General features: G+C 39.5%; 1 protein-coding gene across 2 annotated transcripts in view; it reads left to right on the forward strand.

The window, feature by feature from the left end:
* LOC145986758 (5'-3' exonuclease PLD3-like) overlaps positions 1–19655 on the forward strand; it is a 163284-nt gene that overhangs the window by 75113 nt on the left and 68516 nt on the right. Inside the window, exon 1 of one of the 2 annotated variants that reach the window (XM_083121142.1) lies at positions 10324–10395. The exons of the other annotated variant lie outside the window; for it this stretch is intronic. The gene's annotated coding sequence lies outside the window, so the exon portion shown is untranslated. Of the gene's footprint in view, positions 1–10323; positions 10396–19655 lie in introns of those variants that run through there. 2 annotated transcript variants of the gene reach the window in all.

The raw sequence follows: 19655 nt of genomic DNA on the forward strand, positions 1-19655 counted from the left end.
TGTATCAGAAATCATTACACCAAACTACGTTTCCAGAAGAAAAAATATACGAAATACTAGGCCAGAAGATTTTAAAATGCAAATAAATGCAATGCCGGAGAGGGAGAGGGCGGTGAGCCCTTAAGAGTAATACGGAAAAACCCAATTTGAAAATCGTTACATCACAACGCACATCCACTCCGAAACTTTGATTAGAACACAGTTCTGTAGTTCGGCATTAACGTGAGACTTGATTGGATTTTCAGGACAAATATACTCGTTGCGACTCAATCACGTGATCACTTTGAAAATCTTGTCGAACGCAACACTCGGATAAAAGCAGGATAGGTGGCAGGACATTCAAAAAGCCAGCTTAGAAAGTTATTTGTTTACTCAAATACAGGGTACCCATGAAGTCTCGATCCAAAAATATGGGGGTGAGGTGTTACAGGGAAGTAGAAGTCTGCAAACGTTACTGAAGCCAACAATGAGTTCTACAATTTATGAAATGGGAAGTAACCTTGGAAATAGAATTCGGTCTCTGGTGGGCAGAAGTACAACAGATGCGTTGCAAATTGTTTCCGGAGCTTGAACGCTATGTTGGCTGTTTTGTGGCCAAAGGGAGGGAGCCACGGTCCATTCTGCACCCACGAAATAAAACTCTCTGCCCCATTACTCCATATTTTTCACCCTAATGATAATGAGTCATGACTATGGGCATCTTGTATACCACGTTAGTTAAGAATCATATTATGTTAACCCTATTAAGCCTTTTTTCTGTGTTTAATTAAAAATACTGATCAAGGCAAAATTTATTGTAAAATAAGACACTATAAACGTAACGTTTCCATCCTCTAACAGGGTCTTCTTCAGACAAAGGTAATACTAAATAAATTCAATTTATTGCGAATTTTTGTCTGAAGAAGACCCTGTTAGAGGGTGGAAACGTTACGTTTATAGTGTCTTATTTTACAATAATTTTGCCTTGGTGAGCATTTTAGTGTTATATTAAGAATCATATCTGCATGTAGTTTTAAGAATTTCCCACAGACCATTCTGCATACTTTATAGTAGCCCCAGTCCCGATTAAACAAAAAAATAATTAAGAACTCAAACATTCTAATTACAGCCTTAAATGAATGTGGTGTGGTCAGCACCACTAGCAACCGCCTTCTTTCCGTAACATCTGTGTATAGAAGACTGAGCGAGCTCCAAAGTCGCTCAAAGCACACAGTACAGTTCTCAGAGCAGTTGCAAATGGAATTCCGGCAGACGCCCCATCGTCGGTACAACTTAGTAAAGCTTAACGAACACTACATATAAGACGCCGGTTGTGGCGCATAATTTGTTCGTGTAACCAAGGACGTATTTAGGAGGGGTCCGGACACCCCCCCCCCCCCCGAAAGACTTATCAAGTACTAAAATTAAATAATGAAAAATATATTCGTTTATCCTTTGTTTTATAATTTCCTCTGAACTTATTGGAACAGGATTATATTGGAATCATATGGCTTTGAAGGACAGGAAGGATGTATTCAGGTGGGTCCGGACCCCCCCTCCCCATCGGAAAGACTTATTAACCCTTTCAGCCCTGGTGTTGTTCGTGAACAACGAGATGTTTAAAAATGTATTCTTTGTAAAATAAGATTATGCCGCCATTTATTCCGATTTTGTTTTCATAAGAGAAGAATGGAAATTGGTCTCTTGCAAGAAAAACAGCCTGTGTCTTCATTTTGCCAATTTTTTACGCTGTTTCTTGGTTGTGTGTTTCTCGTGTTAAAAATGGCCTTGCAGGTTGACTAAAATTTGTGGCATTGTTGGGTTCACCTTTCCATTTATTGTCGAGAAACATATATTCTTACAAAACAAAGACTCGCTGGACTGTGATGTTGAAGTATGTTTGTCATTGTTTCATTTTTATTTTGCTGTGCGATGTTGCCAAATTTGTTGTTGTTCACAGACAACATTGGGTTATAATGGTTACGTTTCTGTGCGATTCCGAACAGCACAGTTCTTTGTCAGCGAGCAATGTGCAGTGAGTGAATCTCTGCAACTTTGAGAGAATCGTTCCCTATACTGGCAATATAGCAAGATGAAATCTCTTGGATTATCTGTAGAAGATATAGGGGTAATTATAGCAGATGGTAACCTGTCGGAAGTGGGTGACATTGGTTCTGACATTGACGACGACGAACTTGATAGATTACTTGAGGAAACGTTTCCAACGGATGAAGTGCAAGGTACTGAAGATTATGGCTGTGACTTGGAAAATATTTCTGGACATATTGTGCCTAGTAGTCCAGATTCTCCTCAACCCAGTACTGAGGCTAGTTCGTTACAAGATTCTCCAATAGTTGGATGTAACCAATCTTCCTCAGACAAAGTACGATCACAAAAAGACTCCAGAATGAACAAGTGGAGGTTCAGGAAGTTGGACTTCGAGTCGCCTGATGTAAGTTGGAAAGGCTGTATGCCTACTCCTTCTGATAATGATTTTACACCATATCAGTATTTTAAGAAATTTATTCCTGACTGTATTTTGAAAGAAATATCGGAACAAACAAATCTGTATGCACATCAAAAAGATGGCATCCTGTTGAAATGTTCGAAAGATGAGATCGAACAGTTACTTGGAATATGGTTGCAAACTGGCATAGTAAAGATGTCAAACCTTAGGATGTATTGGTCTTCTCAATGCAGGTACCCACCTGTCGCTGAAGTAATGAGCAGACAAAGATTTGAGCAACTAATGAGGTATTTTCATATTAGTGACAACAGCCAACAGAAACCAGCAAGTGATCCAACCCATGACAAACTTTTCAAAGTCCGTCCCCTTCTGAATGCAATTTTGACTGCCATGCATTCTCTTCCACCTGAAGAATATCAGTCTGTGGATGAACAGATGATACCTTTCAAAGGACGCAGTCACCTAAAGCAATATGTGAAAAACAAACCACACAAGTGGGGTTACAAAGTATTTATGCCAGCGGGAGCTTCTGGAATCATGTACAATTTCAAAATATATACTGGAAAAGGCACTTGCGAGGAGACCGGTCTAGGAATGTCAGGGGAAATAGTGATGGCTTTATGTGCTACACTTCCGTCGGGTCAGAATTTCAAAGTTTACTTTGACAACTGGTTTTCATCACTTCAATTGGCAGTGGCTCTCAAGAAAAGACAGATATTTTGCGTTGGAACTGTTCGAGCAGATAGAATTGGAAAATGCCCTTTGGACAGTGAAGAAACTTTGAAGAAGAGGGGCCGTGGAAGTCAAGACTGGAAAGTGGAACTGGAAAACAATATTGCTTTGGTGCGGTGGTATGATAGGAAGGCGATCAACTTTATTTCCACCTATGCAGCTATTGAACCAGAAGGTAAAGCTAAGAGGTGGTGCAAATCTGAAAGAGCACATGTGGAAGTAAGTCAACCGTTTGTCGTCAAAGAGTATAACAAATTTATGGGAGGAGTGGTCAAAGCGGATATGTTGCTTGAGCTCTACAGAATTGATCTACGGTCAAGAAAATGGTACATGAGGATTGTGTATTGGTGCATTAGTGTAGCTGTGGTGAATGGTTGGCTCATCTATAGGCAACAACGTGCACAATTAGGTCAAAAGAGCGAATACTCACTGTGTCAATTTCAGTGAGAGATTGCAAGTGTCTTAGTGAAAGTAGGTAAAGCAGAAAGGAAGAGAGGCTGCCGTCTCCAGTGCCTGAAGTGAGACATGATAACGTTGGTCATTGGCCCGAATATGATGCAAAGCAGGGAAGATGTAAATTCTGTCCAAATGGTTATGCTCACATAATCTGTAGAAAATGTAAAGTTAAATTGTGTTTGACAGCGAAGAAGAACTGCTTTCTCAACTTTCATACGAAATAATTGAATGAAACTAATAAAATATTAAGATTGTGATTATGTTTACCTGTTATGTTAAATGCAACCAAATTGTGAATCATTATTAGTGCCACAATAATATTTATACATGATTTGTACTTCATTTTGTAATAAAGAAACAATTTGCTCAAAACAGAACATTAAATCCTGAAGTTGTTTCTGAACAACAAGTAAATTATTGACAAAATGTACCTTAAGGTCCAATGTTGTTCAGGAACAACATTACGTCACACCCCCACCTTTTGAGATTTTGGGGGAAAAAATGTTATTTTGCATTAAGGGGGTCCAAAGTATAATGAAAATTCAAAAAAATATTTTTTTCACAAATACAATCATTGTTTCGTCCTGAAAGGGTTAAGTACGAAAATTAAATAATGAAAATATACTCGTTTAGCATTTGTTATATGATTACATCTGAACTTATTGGAACACAAGGATTATATAGGGATCATACGGCTTTGAAGGACAGGAAAGACGTATTTAGGGGGAGTCCAAGGGTCCGAAAGACTTACCCAAGTACTAAAATTAAGTAATGAAAATATTAGCATTTTTTGCATAATTGTATAATCGATGGGTATTAATTTTCTCTGAACTTTTTAGAAGGCAAGGATTATATTGGGATCATACTGCTTTGAATGACATTACAAAGACATTGACATTACTATTAATTTGATTTAATTTAATTATTTTAATTTATACATTAGCTATTATTATTATTCCTGAGACACTTGGTTTGGACCCCCCAGAACATATTTCTAGATACGTGCCTGCCTGTAGCATATGAAACTACCTGTCGGTATTGTGTACGATTGGGGTCGAAGTAGTGATCTGCGTGATCTTTCTTGAGACCTTTGGACTCGATTCTCGATTTATTCTTCTGCAAATACGTTCACCTTTCCAAGAAAATTAATATCCCTCCCCCTCCCTCATATTGGGCCTCAAAAGCCTTCAAAGGCCAGCTTTTCATTTCTGCGCAAAAGAAACAATTATATTACAACATCGAAATAGCTCACCCTATATCAAAACGTTTACGTAATATCCTGCAATAGGATTGCATCAAACTTTGTATTAACTTCATCTCAACCTCAAATCGATGTTGCCAACTTCTGCCACTAAATGTTATTAAGATGTGCTCGTATATATTTCCCCACCGCAGCAGACTGACCTGGCAGTCTTGTCTCGGCTTGTTAATGAAACACCCTGTCTCGTCCTCGTCTTTAGGTTTTCTGCCATTTTTTGGCTATTCGCGATTAGATTAAGTCTTCCCGATGACGTAGTAGTAACGACTTCGCCTTGTAAGCAAGGGGTCCCGGCTTCGATACCCGATGGAGGCACATAGTTGTTCAATCCTTGTCTATACTATAGGTTCAATCTTGATTAGCCTATCTGTGCATAAAATGGACTCGTAACATACTTCAAACGATTATTAGATTGAATGCTCACTGCATTAAATTGACGAAGAAACGCTCACACAAAGGAACACCCAGGAATCAAACCCGGTACCTTCATTGGCAAGATCGTGAGTAAACAACTCAACGAGCTCTATCATCAAAGCGGCCAAATAAAAGGTATTAACATCCTTACACGTTAAACAAGACACATAACCTAAAAAAATAAAAATAAAAACTATAATGAAGTAATTTTAAGAATATTACCTATAAAATTACTTTAGATATTAATATGTAATTGATGGATTTAGTTTGTTTATCTTACAACGGTACGCCATACCGTACATTTTATTTTGAAGAAAATTGCGTGTGTATGTATGCGTAACTATTAATAAATGGATACACGATCATTTGTGAACATACTACATTATTTTCAGTGGTTCTTATGGCAACACAACAATAAACCAATCAATAACATTAACAAACCAACTTGAAGAGTACCAGAACTTCTTCTTACAGAAAAAAAGCACAGCTTGTAGGCCTACTTATTTTTGACAATGTTGTGCCACCTGGAAATAGCGGTAATTTTTCATATTTCAAACTCTTTGCGCAGTCGGCAGAAAAAGGTATGAAGAAATAGCGAAGTTTTGCGGTGTAGATCCGTATGAACTTGACAATAACGAAATGAAAAGAGGCCTAAACCTTTGGCCAACTGCAGTTCACGTGTGTTTATTTACTTGACCCACCTACCTGGAATCAATTTGTTCTCGCATTTATTAGTGGTTTGGTTAGGCTTCTCCTCATGGCCGTATTTAGAGGGGTGTTTCTAGGGTTCAACCCCCCCCCCCCGAAACTTCTGACATGTTGGATTAATGGAAGTTCAGAAACCAAAATCTGTAACAAATTTTCAATTTTTTTTTTCGAAGCATCACAAAAATACAAGGAGACAATGTTGAAATGATCGAGCTAGAATTTTCATACATTTGGAATTCTGAAAGTTGAGTGAAACAGGATTTATTCTCAGAATCGTAACCAACCCGCGACACCTCCATTTTCATTTCTGCTGTCATCTTTCCAGTGTTGCTCCTGCGTCACAAGGAATATAGACTGAAAATTCCCTTATGATTGTCCCAAAATTCCCTTTAAAGCTTTTAAATTTCCTGTCCGATAAAGTTGAAAATCCCCCCTTGATAGGAGTTCAAACCTAGGATCTCCAGTTTCGTAGCGCTACGTTCGCGATTGAGGTTACAATCCATGCACCAGGCTAAGTTTTTAAAAATAATAACTGCTTCCACACTTTTCAAAATTCCAAAAATGTAATTTTAAAGTTAAACAACAACAACTTTATGACTAAAATTTCCATCTAACTTTTAAAGCTTTTTCTTGAAGGTGTCTAAAGTTTAATGACGAAGTATAATAATTGTGCATTTCAGTACACACTGTATGAAACGTAAAAAAACAAAAAGAAACTTGTGCTGGATATTCACTCATCTGCTGGATTGAGTAAGCCCCCCCCCCCCTCAAGGATATAACAATAATATAATAATAATAATAATTATTAGTATTATTATGGAATAAAATTGTTTTATTATTATGAAATTTTAATAATTATTGTACAATTATTGTTATTATTTCTATTATTCAAATTTCTGGCGACGCCCATGGGAACAATTATGAATGACCCCCCCCCCCCCGAAACTTTTTCCTGCCTACGGCCGTGCTTCTCCTTGAAACATTTACACCCAGTAAAGGTTAACTGTAAATTCCAAGGTTTTGCCATTATCATCTCTGTTTCCTTTTAAGGTTTGTTGAAGCGCTGTAATTTAAAATGTTGAGGTGCTCGAAAACAGTAATTTCACACTTGCTTTAACAATTTGCGATATACCGGCCTCCGTGGCAGAGTGGTTAACATAGCGCGCTACGATGCCAGGGGTTCCGGGTTCGAATCCCAGCCTGAGCAAGGGTGTTCTTTGTGAGTTTCGCTTTATCAGTTTCAACACATCGTCACTCAACCTCGTCTTCACGATTAGCCAAAACTGGCATAAAAAAAACACTCCTATCAAAGTATCCCAAATTGATTGATTGGTTTGGTTTATGTTTTTTTTCCTGACAGTACGCAAAGCCTACTACCGGCACCTTTTCTCATCGATCGAATAACAATTAATAACAGTTTGCTTAACGAACGAAATATAACAAATAACAAGTACAAACGTACAATTATCAAGATGAATTAAACTTTGAAGGTTATCATTTTTATCGTCAAACTTATCGGAAGTATCAGCACCTTTCTACCAAAAAGCAAGGAAACACTATTGCAAGTATGATTAAACACGCAAGTTCGATCAATTTGTACTAAAAGTCACAGAGAAAGGTGGCATATGATTCATGAACTTACCTAAGAGGAAATGTTCACTGCATACTCTGTAATGTTCGCTTTGTTCATTAGTGTTGGCACAATTTATATTCGCCAACCAGACGACGCGGTATCTTCTGATCAACAATTATCGAGTCCCGTGCCGTGAAACGCACCTTCTGTTCTTCCTCGGAAAATTCGAGGATAAACGTGAGTTTCTGTTATGCAGCCGAATACTGCACAGTAGTACCATCGTAAACAAGGTTGCAATCTCTCGCCCGCTTGAACTGCGTATCTTTACAAGAACCGGCCTCAATTCAATCATGGCTGCTCGATCCTACAATGCATCATGTTTGTGACGTAGGTGAAACACATCTATTGTTACAGTCGAATTACTTTCGGAACATCTCCAGCGGACTGCGCGAGTCTGTCTAGCGAGCCTAGTGGGCGTGTAGAACCTGAGGAAGGAGCTTAGCGATAGGTTCTGGGTTGAGATGACGTCAGCGGCTCGTTTGGTCAATTGGCTGCTTCGAGAGTTGTGACTCGTTCCGAAGCTTCAAATGCAAAACTACCAAAGATGTTACGGAAATAATCTCCCTCTAGCATAGGTAAATAAGCGCCAGACATTTGACGATGTCCAATTAACATTGCATAATACTAAAAGAAATGACCAAGACCTCGAAAGAGATCAAAAAATGCGAAATAAAAATAACGGAAACGGACCACTGTTATGTTTACTCCTCACCCCAACTTCCGATCCCAAATTTTTATGGACTAAGAAAACGCGATAACCAAATACAGTTGAGACTACTTTATACGTAACTGAGTTCTGGGTAATTCTGTTTTATACGTAAATTACTGTAGTTACTGGCAAAATATAATTTAAAAACATGTTAATTAAACCTTATTTGTACGCAGTGATGTGCCGTAGACTATAAGTTTACGTCTACATGCGTTGTCTACACGTAATCTACGCGTAGATTACATAGGGTTGTAGTTTACATAGGCTACGTAGACAATCTAAAGTGCATTAAAATTAATTTTCAAGGCTTTCATGAAAGGAAAGTGACATTTTCAACTATATTGGTTCCTAACGAAATGAAAAGAACCCTATTTACAACAAAATTTCTCTTCTCTTCTATTACCAACTATGGAAGAAGATAAATAGTATGCAGAAAACAACAACAGATGACAGTCGTGAGGCAAGAGTGGTCTTTTCCCCATAAAACACTAGAATATTTCCTATATTAGGTTTCTTCCTAGGTGAGAAATTGTTCGAATTTGGAAGAAATAGTATGAAAAGTTCTCCTCACACATCAGCAACTGATACGCAGTATAATTTTCTTTTATTTCCACGGCGTCCTTTGCTAAGTTATCGCCTTTCGCCATGTTGTTTATATAGATTACGTAATCTACGTGTATAAAATAGTCTACGTGTAGAATGTAGACTATCGTTGTTTACGCGTAGACGCACATCACTGTTTGTACGTAATGCATTTATACGTAATTTCTGTGTTATGCGTACTAATTTTCATAAAATACAATTGATTTGTACGTAACCAAGCTACAACAATGTCACAGAAGTGACAGTTTTCAGTTGCTACTGGTCGGCCATGGAGAACAGAAAGAGGAAAAGTTAATCAGAAAGTAAAATTTATACGGGAAGTGGACGTAATACACATAAAACTAAAACTGAATACAGTAGACTCGCGATTAAACGAGGCTCCGGGTTAACCGAGGGAGTGGTTGGAAAACATCGCACTTCATAACGCACCCTCTGTTTGTTTACTAGTAAGTTGCAAGTCAAGTCACCTTCCGTGATGCACGTGTTCGTTACATTGTCCGTGTATCCGATTGTTACGGTGGTGTTTAAATCTGTGTAGGCCTATTCTAAGCGAGTAATGTAGTATGAGTGGAAAAGGAAAAGGTGTGTGGTTTCTCTGGAAACAAAATTCAACGCAATAAAAAGGTTGGATAAAGGTGAGTCTATTAAAAAGGTTGCTGCTGATTATGGAGTCAGGGAAGTGACTGTTGGAGATTGGAGACGTAAGCGGAAGGACATTGAAAAGTGGGTGAGTCAAATTGTGAGCGGGGGAAGTGGTTTAGCACGGAAAACGATGAAGAAAGTGAATATGAGCGGTCCAAAAAAACTATGAAAGACTTTTTGAAAAAGTAATCTTCTCATTTATGTTGTACTAGTAATAAATAATTACTATACAGTTTTGAGTGTTGTTTCGTCATTTAAGACCTATTAGCACATTATCTCCGTATTATCCGAGGTTTTCCGTATCCGAGGTAGTCTCGGTCCCAATTAGCTCGGATAATCGCGAGTCTACTGTACGTGGTTGCCTACCCTTCGAAGGTTTTGGCTTGTAACTTTTAACTGGGGCCATTTCCGGACCAGGGTTCCTTATCTAATGTTTAGCGTTTGTTCCCTTCCATCAATTATCCCTGCAAGTCTGTAACACGGTCACAGAAACACCCTGCATATATATAATACACATCTGGGGATAGCAACACTTCTAATAATAAATAGAACCAATTATATAGCAGCACTAGGATTGCGTGCGGGTCCAGTGAGATATGATCTTTCATTTTATTGAGCACTTCCGCTTACGCTGTAATGGGGTACACGCACTCACGAATAGCTGTGTACAGGCGACGAGGAGTTGGCGCCAAGGCACCGCATTGGTAGGTGTCCAACAAAACCATTCAGGCGTCGATTCAATAGGAATCAGAGTGTCGAAAGCCAGGGTCGCCGTTTCCTCAGCGAAGCCAAAAGTGAGTACTACTTGGTTTGGTTCAGTTTCCTTGTGAGGCTCAATCAGCAAAGATGTATTTGTGGTGCATGATGCGTACACTCGCCTCCATGGGCAGCTTAAGGCCGGACCCCGTCATAAGAGGGGCGTCAAACCGGGGTGTCCCCCGTGAATAACATCAAAAACTTATTTCTGATTACTTAAGCGTGGCTCCACTTTATGTACAGAAAGGCTGATCGGGACTGGACCTACAGTTTAAAGTGGGATCCGAACTAGGGATGGCCAGATCCGGATCCGGATCCGTTTTGCCATCCCACATGAGCGCTTCTTTGGAAAGTAAGAATGTGTTTATAACATATTGTTACCTGCTAATATACATATATATATATATAATATACATACATATATATATATATATATATATATATATATATATATATATATATATATATATATATATATAGTGTGTGTGTGTGTGTGTGCGTGCGTGCGTGCGCGATTTGTAATTAATACCCTTACAAGGGAGATCTAAGTCTCCCCCTCCGATTTCAATGAAACTTGGTAGGTGTATAGAGGGGCCAAAAGGAAGAAATATGTGTTTTTTTGTTTCGGCTAAAAACTGTTTTAGGGGGCAACCCCCCCCCCCTTTCAAATGTTAAGATGAGGACAAATTGAAGTGGGAATTGACCCCTGTGTCCCTCTCCGATTTCCATGAAACTTGGCAGGTGTATAGAGGGGCCCAAAGGAAGAAATACGTGTTTTTGTGTTTCAGCTAAAAAAAACTGTTTTAGGGGGCACCCCCCCCCCTCAATAACAAGATAAGGAGAAATTGAAGTGGGGATCTGACCCCTAAACCACGTAAATATGCCATAGGAAGAAACAGGGGGCATAGCTCCCCTCTATACACCTGCCAAGTTTCATGGAAATCGGAAGGGGACACTTAGAAAACCTCCCTTGTTAGTCTTACACTTTGTAATTATATAACACTGCATATATTATAATGTTTTATTTTAATTTGTAAAACTGTAACTGCAGAACCATTGTATAATTTTTGCATAACATTTCTATCTTGTTGCATGTGTTAAAGGTTTCATCCTGGAATGGAATGTCTCACATTTATTTGTGTTTCCATTTCCAATTCATTCGAATGAATACATATTCGTTTCAATGCCATTTACAAAATCACCTCTGACATTTTATGTTAAACAAGTAAGATTATTTTTGTACACGAGTGTGTTAGCGGATGCGTATTTTAGGAACAACACTTGAAAAAAAATCTTGAAGGACTAACTAATGAAAAATGTCTTTGTAATCGAAGATCATAATACCTTTTAAGGTGTGGTAATAGTATAATGGGATTGAGACACCAAACTCTCTGATCCGGATTTTCGGATCCGGAACTTTCGAATCCGGATCCAGATCCGAAACTTTCGGACCCGGATCCGTTTGGCCATCCCTAATCCGAACCACTGCGTGCCTCCACCGCGTGCGTGGCTACTTCTTTTTAAAGGAGCTTGATTTATTGTTGACAAGAATTAATTATGTTACTCGTACATAACATAATACGTTTGTTGCAAAATCATGTAGCATTTTAAACTAAGAGATTACTGTTATTTTGATGTCATTATGTAGGTATGAAACAGACCAGACACATGCCTAAAATAAACGTGTTCTTTGACAGTAACCCTTAATATATTTTTAAAATAAGGCTATTATTTTCCGTCATGAGTTCTTTATTGGAGGAAGGTGGAAAATTGGACAAGGGTACAAAGAAGCGGGGGCCAAAAATCAACCTCGCCCAGCCCGGGTGAAACTTTTACCTTGAGCCACCCCTGCTCGCCTCATAGTTCCCTAGTGCAGTATTGTAAGCAGCTGTGAGCAGTGCTTGTTATCGGTAGTATTTGCATCAGCGCTACTGTAGTTAGCTACAAAACTTGTAGCAGTGCTGCAATTATAAAATTCCAGGTGTAGCTTCGCTGTAATAATCTTGTAACTTGTAGCGAAAATTTAGATACAACTACATTTCTTCTCGGCGTTTTGAGGTAAATTTTGTATGCGACAACAGTGTCAAATCTTACAGAATAGCCGGCCCCCGTGGCGGAGTGGTTAGCACATCGCGATACGACGCCTGGGGTCCCGGTTTCGAATACCGGCCTGGGCATGGATGTTTGTGAGTGTCCATTCATCAATTTCATCATATCATGACATCACTCACCCCCCCCCCCCCCCATCTTCGCAAATTAGCCATAACTGGTACAAAAAGCGAAGTAAAATAATGCAAATCAATCAATCAATCTTACAGAATAATATCAATACTGTAGACGGAAGAGACTAAAATACAAATAATTCAGATGATAAATATCCTGACATCACAGATTATAGATATCTGCGTAATTTAGTTCTTGAGTATCTGAATAATTCTGATAAAACAACTGGCAAGGACGTATGTAGGGAGAGAACCCAGGGGGTCCTGACCATCCCCCTCGAAAGACTTACCAAGTACTAGAATTACACAGTGAAAATATACTTGTTTATGAAAAACTCAATATGCTGACCACGGCAGAAATTTATTTTATTATAAAACATAAACTAAACGTAACGTTTGAACCTTCTAGCAAGGTCTTCTTCAGACTCTGCACCATGTACAAATGTAACAAGGTACAAAACAGGACGATATATAATGTTTGTATATATATATCGTCCTGTTTAATACCTTGTTACATTTGTACTTGGTGCAGAGTCTGAAAAAGACCTTACTAGAAGGTTGAAACGTTACGTTTAGTTTATGTTTTATAAAATAAATTTCTGCCTTGGTCAGCATATTGAGTTTTTCATATCATGGAAACAAGGCTTAATGGTGTTATACTTGTTTAGCATTTGTTGTATAATCGATGGTTAGTTATTGGAAGGCATGAATTATATTGGGATCCTACCACTTTGGTTGACAGTATCAAAAAAGATTTATGCTCGCTACAACTTTTGATGGTATGCATAACATATTAATCAGGAACTTTACTTTTCGTCAACTGGACCTGACATCCTTTAACAACCTAAACGTAACATGTATAAGTAACCTAACAACGAAAGCATTTAACCTGACTTCAGAAGGCTAACTTGACGAAAAAGCCGTTTGAGAAATGTGCGAAAAGTGAGACCTTAAAATCATAGGAAACGATGAGATCGGCTTTAAGATGGTGTAAACATGGCGATCGGAAGTTTGTGGGAGAAAAAAAAATTCCTTTTAACTCCCAGCAAGTTGTCTCAGCTGCCAGACTCGATAGAGAGGACTCTGACCTTTGTGGAACTTTGCAAACCGGACGCTACTTCATCGCTCGACAGCCATTGAAACTCTGTCAAATGCTGACACTTCAACTTTTCTACTTCCTGGTTCAGAAGGGAAGCTTATTTGTTCTTTGGGAGTTCTCGTCTCTGACTTTAACTGCGAGTTTAACCTGGGTTAAACTGACATGTTAGTGTTCGAGTTCATAAAGTCTCTTCACTTATCGACTTCCAGGCGCGGATCTACGGGGAGGGCGATAGGGGCGATGGCCCCTTCCAACTGCCAGGTTTTTGGATATATTATTGATTGATTGATTGATTGATTTAGTTTATTTTACTTCGCGTTTTGTGCCTCTTGGCTAATTTGCGAAGATGGGGATGAGTGATGAAATGATGAAATTGATGAATGGACATTCACAAACAACCAAGCCCGACCGGGATTCGAACCCGGGACCCTTGGCGTCGCAGCGCGATGTGCTAACCACTCGGCCACAGGGTCGGGCAAGATATATTATTATGCCTAATATTTTTGAAGACTCAAATGTTGTCTTTTATCACCAAGTTTAACAGGCTCGAGAATACTTTCTAAAGTTTGATTTTATGCTCATGATAGGCTGATCGGAACTGGACCTACAGTTTAAATTTGAACCCGAATCTCTGTGCAGCATGCCTCAAAAGTGGATCGAACCCGAGACCCCTTGATTGATTGATTGGGTTGTCGCTTTCTGCCACTTTAGCTTAATCGCAATGATTGATTTGATTTATTTTACTTAGCTTTTTTTGGGCCACTTTTGGCTAATTTCCGAAGATGGGGATGAGTGATGATATGATGAAATTGATGAATGAACATTCACAAACATCCATGATCAGCCCGGGATTCGAACTCGGGACCCGTGGCGTCGCAGCGCGATGTGCTAACCACTCCGCCACGGGGGCCGGCTCCTAATCGCGACAATGAGGAGATGAGGATATGATGAACAACTGATGCTCATGCCCAAGCCGGGATTCGAACCTGACATTCCTGGCGTCGTAACGTACTGTGCTAACCACTTCACCGGAGAGATAAACACGAGATCTTTTGAAATATTAGTAGGATTTTGTTTTCTTCACTTTTCTCCTCATATCTGATCGTACAGTTTACGCGACAATGGGAGAAATTATAATAACTACATACAACAACAGTCATCTGTTCCAACCCTGGACCACTGTTCTTGTAAAACAATGCTCCGATCTCTACAACATGGGACGCCCGGGGTCCCGGGTTCGAATCCTGGCCTGGGCATGGATATTTGTGAGTGTTCATTGTAACGAACCTGAGAGTTTAAGATTTTATATATGTAAGACGTTAAGATTTTTAAAATGTTTGTTACTTCAAATAATGTTCAAGTTGTCACAGATAATTATAGTTAGACTGATACAGTTGTAGTTGGCACTTTTATATATGTTTATAAATACGTCAAAATCTGTTCGTGTTGACGTCACTTTCTCATCCCAGCCGAGGAAGTGAACCCACCTAAATGTTCCTCACCTGACGACAGACGGAGTTTGAAAAACAGGTGAAGGTGAAAAATAATAAGAACTTGGAAACGGAGAGAATTGAAGTATAAATTTTGGGATTTCGAGTTTTCTTCTTGCCGATAAGTTGAAAATAAGCAAATAATTATGTCATTTGACTTTCGTTAAATGTGAGTGATTTGCCCACGTTAGTATTGAATGTTCTAGTGTTTTTATTGGTAAGTGATTAGGAAATATAAGCGATTATAAAACTGTGTTTAACTTTGAAAAGAATGGTGTTGTTTCTTTTCTACCCAGCAAGCCCTGATGAGTGATAAAAGAGTCTCATGTTCCCGACAAAAGTAGCAGCGGACTAACTTTGTGACGACTGGTGTACAGCCGGGGTGGACGTTGCATTGTTCATACATCAATTTCATCATATCATTACTCATCCCCATCTTCGCAAATAAGCCAAAAGTGGCACAAAAAGCGAAGTAAAATAAAACAAATCAAGTCTACAACATGGAAGTCAGCTTGGTTCCTATTTACAGTACCAGTGTAGGTTAGAATTCATTCTCGGTGAGGTGACGTCCCCGATTGAAATTCGCCCCTCCCAACTGCAATTTCTGGATCCGCCACTGACTTCCACGCATTTTATCTTAACATTGTTCCCATCGATCTAGCCGTTTGCTAAATTGCTTCTTCGATCTGTGTCGTTCATGTTGATGAATTTTTCCCCATGAACCATAACCTAGATATAGTACGTTCATCTATTTTAACGATCACTTGCGAAGGGGGAGGAAGTGTTACGTTCGTGAATGCGCATGCGTCACGTATTAAACATATGAGCTCGATGGACCGGTAAGTGGGGCACTCCGCGAATAGAAGTGAACACAAGTGTGAGGAGGTGGTCAATCAATCATTCTGTAAAATAAGGAATGAAGGAAGGGTCTTGCTACAAAAGAGGAGATGGCGTTCTTGTCATGGAGGTCACCTTTACTAGGTATTAAAAATGTTTTGCCACAGACTGTTTTAATTAAACGATTTCTTTAAGAGAGGAACAACTAAACTAGAACCTTTTCTGAGTTTCCTCTCATCTCTTCCTATATATCTCTTTCTTTCTCTCACATACAAACTAAATTGTCCCGGCAATAAAAATGGGACATTTATATCCTGAAATACTTCCGTGCAAGGTGTTATGTGTGTGTTGCCTAACTCTATGGGCAATACTGATAGTGAAATAATGATAAAAATGTAAGGTAAGATTTTTAAACGAATTACAAACATTTCTTGCTTGCATCTAACGAAAAACTGGAAAATTACCCCATGATACAAGTAATTGTGTAAAAAATTAGAATGTTTTCATCCAACACATTTTTTAACATTATTGCCCTTTCCTTATTACATTCCAAATAGAAGAAAGTATATTCGTCTTTCGAGTATAGAGCCTAAATATCGACATGGCTATTAATCGATAGTTCCTTAGACTACTATTCGAGTGCGTTGTCTTCCCCCACCAGATGGTTCTGCTTTACTGGGGTATAGTAGCCTGTGGTTTGCAAAACGTGTTCGCACAAGTCAATGGAAAAAGCTACCAATGTCCCATCCTGTAAAACACATTATCCTTGGGAACGTCGTCGCCTTGTAATCAAGGGATCCTGGGTTCGATGCCCGGTGGAGGCACACATAGTGGTTCGGATTCCATTTTAAACTGTAGAACCCGATGGTGCAGTGGTAGCGTTGTCGCCTTGTAATCAAGGGGTCCCGGGTTCGATTCCCGGTGGAGGCACATAGTGGTTCGGATCCCACTTTAAACTGTAGGTCCAGTCCCGATTAGCCTTCCTGTGCATAAAGTGGACTTAAAACACCAACTTAATCAATCAATCAATCAATAAACTGTAGGCCCAGTCTCGATTACCCTTCTGTGCATAAAGTGGACCTAAAGCAAGAACTTAAAACCTAAAATAAAAAATCTTAACCGAGAGTGACTATTGGATTCCGTCTTCCCTCTCCCCTCCATTGAAGTCGGTCTGTGACAACAAATGAGCCATAGTTACTACAAAAAGTAACTAGTTACAGTAATGTTTGTCGGGATAAAAGTAACCATTACTTCCAAAGGCTGCCCTATCCGTACAGAATACTTAATTGCGAAGAGTTTTCAGAGAACGGCCTTGACACATCCAGGCTCATTTCTCCACAAGCACCTTCCATGTAAACACATGCACATAACACGATCTAGAACAGGCCAGACGCCCAATTCAAACAATGCCGCTATTGGGTCAAGAGTCTTGTTTTCCGACCAGGTAAATATTTGAATAAGCCGCGGAATTGTTAAGAAATCAATAGGAATAAATGCGCACAAGAGAATTGATGAGATCTTGTCTTTCTTCGAACAGTCAGTAAACACGGCTGCTAGCATAATATGCGTCAGCTACAATTCACTCTATTTGAGGTTAGACTCTCCCTTTCCTGTTTACACTGGCAGAGGATGCGAAAGAATAAGCAATGGCTTCCAAAATTCTTACATCTAACTTGCCAACCTCCGTGGCGGAGTGGTTAGCCTAGTGGTCTACAACGCCAGAGGTCACAAGTTCGAATTCCAGCATGGGTGATCTTTGTGAGTGTCTCTTCTTCAATTTCATCATGTCATCACTCATCCTCATCGTCGTGATTAGTCAAAAGTTGCAGAAAAGCGACGTAAAATAACCTAATTCAATAAATCAATCCTTAAACGTAATTTGCTTATCAGGCGAATACGTCAACATTTCTCGTCTCGGACTATAAAAGAAATAGTATATATTAAAAAAAAAAGCATTAAGGGCATGCGATAGTTTCCACGGGAGTCTTCCCAAGCCCTTCCGTCCGCGGCAGTGTGCCAACTCAGCTCTCTTGGAGCCAGGTCTGGCTCTTTCGTGCACTCGTTCGGCTGTGAACTGGGACGCCCACCCCCGTGCCACACTATGATGCCATCACTGGTTCAGGCACACATAGACCAACTTTTGTCATAATTATACATTTTGCACGTGACGTGATATTGTTATATTGGCTGCGTCGCCCCACTCCCTCTTATCTCCCCAGCTACTTCTTTATAGCGCAATGTTTGACGTGAAATTGATATAATATTGTTATCAGGGAATTCTTTATTTTCGATTTCATACCACCATCGGTGGATTATTGAGATGGGCGATGCCGCCGGATCTAGATTTTGAAAACTAAGAATAAATTGTCATCAATTTAGAGTTAACGATATTAGCAGTGCCACCCCTTTGACAACTAACATTACCCTAGAAGGCACTTTACCCAGCCTTCGTAAATCTAGCTCCATGAAAGTCAGTTTTAACTCCATTTAAGGTGAAATTTAGTTCTTTCATGCACATCAGGTTTGGCAACACTGCCAGGAGGCAAGGAGAAAAGCATTGATCATGGGAGAATGATTTGATTCGTTCTCTTGGGGATATAAAACTTCCGATGGAATAGAAAGAGATGTCAACGGGAAGGGGGCAGTTTGAAGATGAATTTCACCAGCGGAAAAGTCGAACTTTCCATTTGATTAGCCGTAACTTGATGTTGAAGTTGATTTCCCATAAGGAATACATGGGATTCCGAAAATTCTTATTCATCATATTTTTCAAACATGTTGTCTAGCTTAATAATCAACATAAAAAAACGCTTCCACTTGCAACATGGAGAGAAATTCATACACTTGGATACTTGGATACACCCAGGGTTTTTTTAATACCAGTGCCCATTCGCGCGATATTGAAATAAATGCATAATTTGTGCGTAACTGTATCTCCTCCCCTTAAAACAAACTAAAAAGCATTTTTTTGCACGTTAAACAACCTATATAACAAATGCCTCCTTGCAAGTTACAAAATCTGATTAAGTCACATAGTAAAGCAATTTTGGTTTACACCCTGTCCCGGGAATCTGTGGAGCAAGGCCGCGCATATCGGTAGAAAAGGGAAGACTGCGAGTTGGCGGAGCCTGCAAATGGCTGGTAGGCGCAGTCACTTTTCCTCTCACGAATTTATTGGCCGAGCTCTCTCGAGTCACTACTTCCGCAGAGACTTGTTTTCGTTCGTTCGCTCCGTAGATACCCGGGATAGAGTGTAGGTGAAATTTCCAATACCAATGACAGCGCCAAAAAATTAGTGGGGAGGCAAAGAAATGGTGGGAATATTTTCTAGGGGAGCGGTTAACGCCGTAATATAATAGAAATAGCATATTCGGGCAAAGAAGGTATTTACCTAGTTTATCTTCTATACTTGTGAAGCGTCACTGCTTATATTTTAATTTACTACAATTTCGTTATGTGAAAGAAGATATCCCAATAGCTAGTCTCCGTCTCGTCTCGATTTTGTAAACCTCTGTCTCGTTCTTATATTAGGCGCATCCAGAAAGTAAGTTTCCCACTCGCCCACAGGTGGCAGGCCATGCGTATTGAGACCGGTTTTGCGCATGCGTGAGAGGCACATGCCCTGGCTAATGAATGTCCTAGAAGACGCC

This window comes from Lepisma saccharinum, chromosome 4 (assembly GCF_977018435.1).
Source record: "Lepisma saccharinum chromosome 4, izLepSacc3.1, whole genome shotgun sequence".
NCBI classification, from domain to species: Eukaryota; Metazoa; Arthropoda; class Insecta; order Zygentoma; family Lepismatidae; genus Lepisma; species Lepisma saccharinum.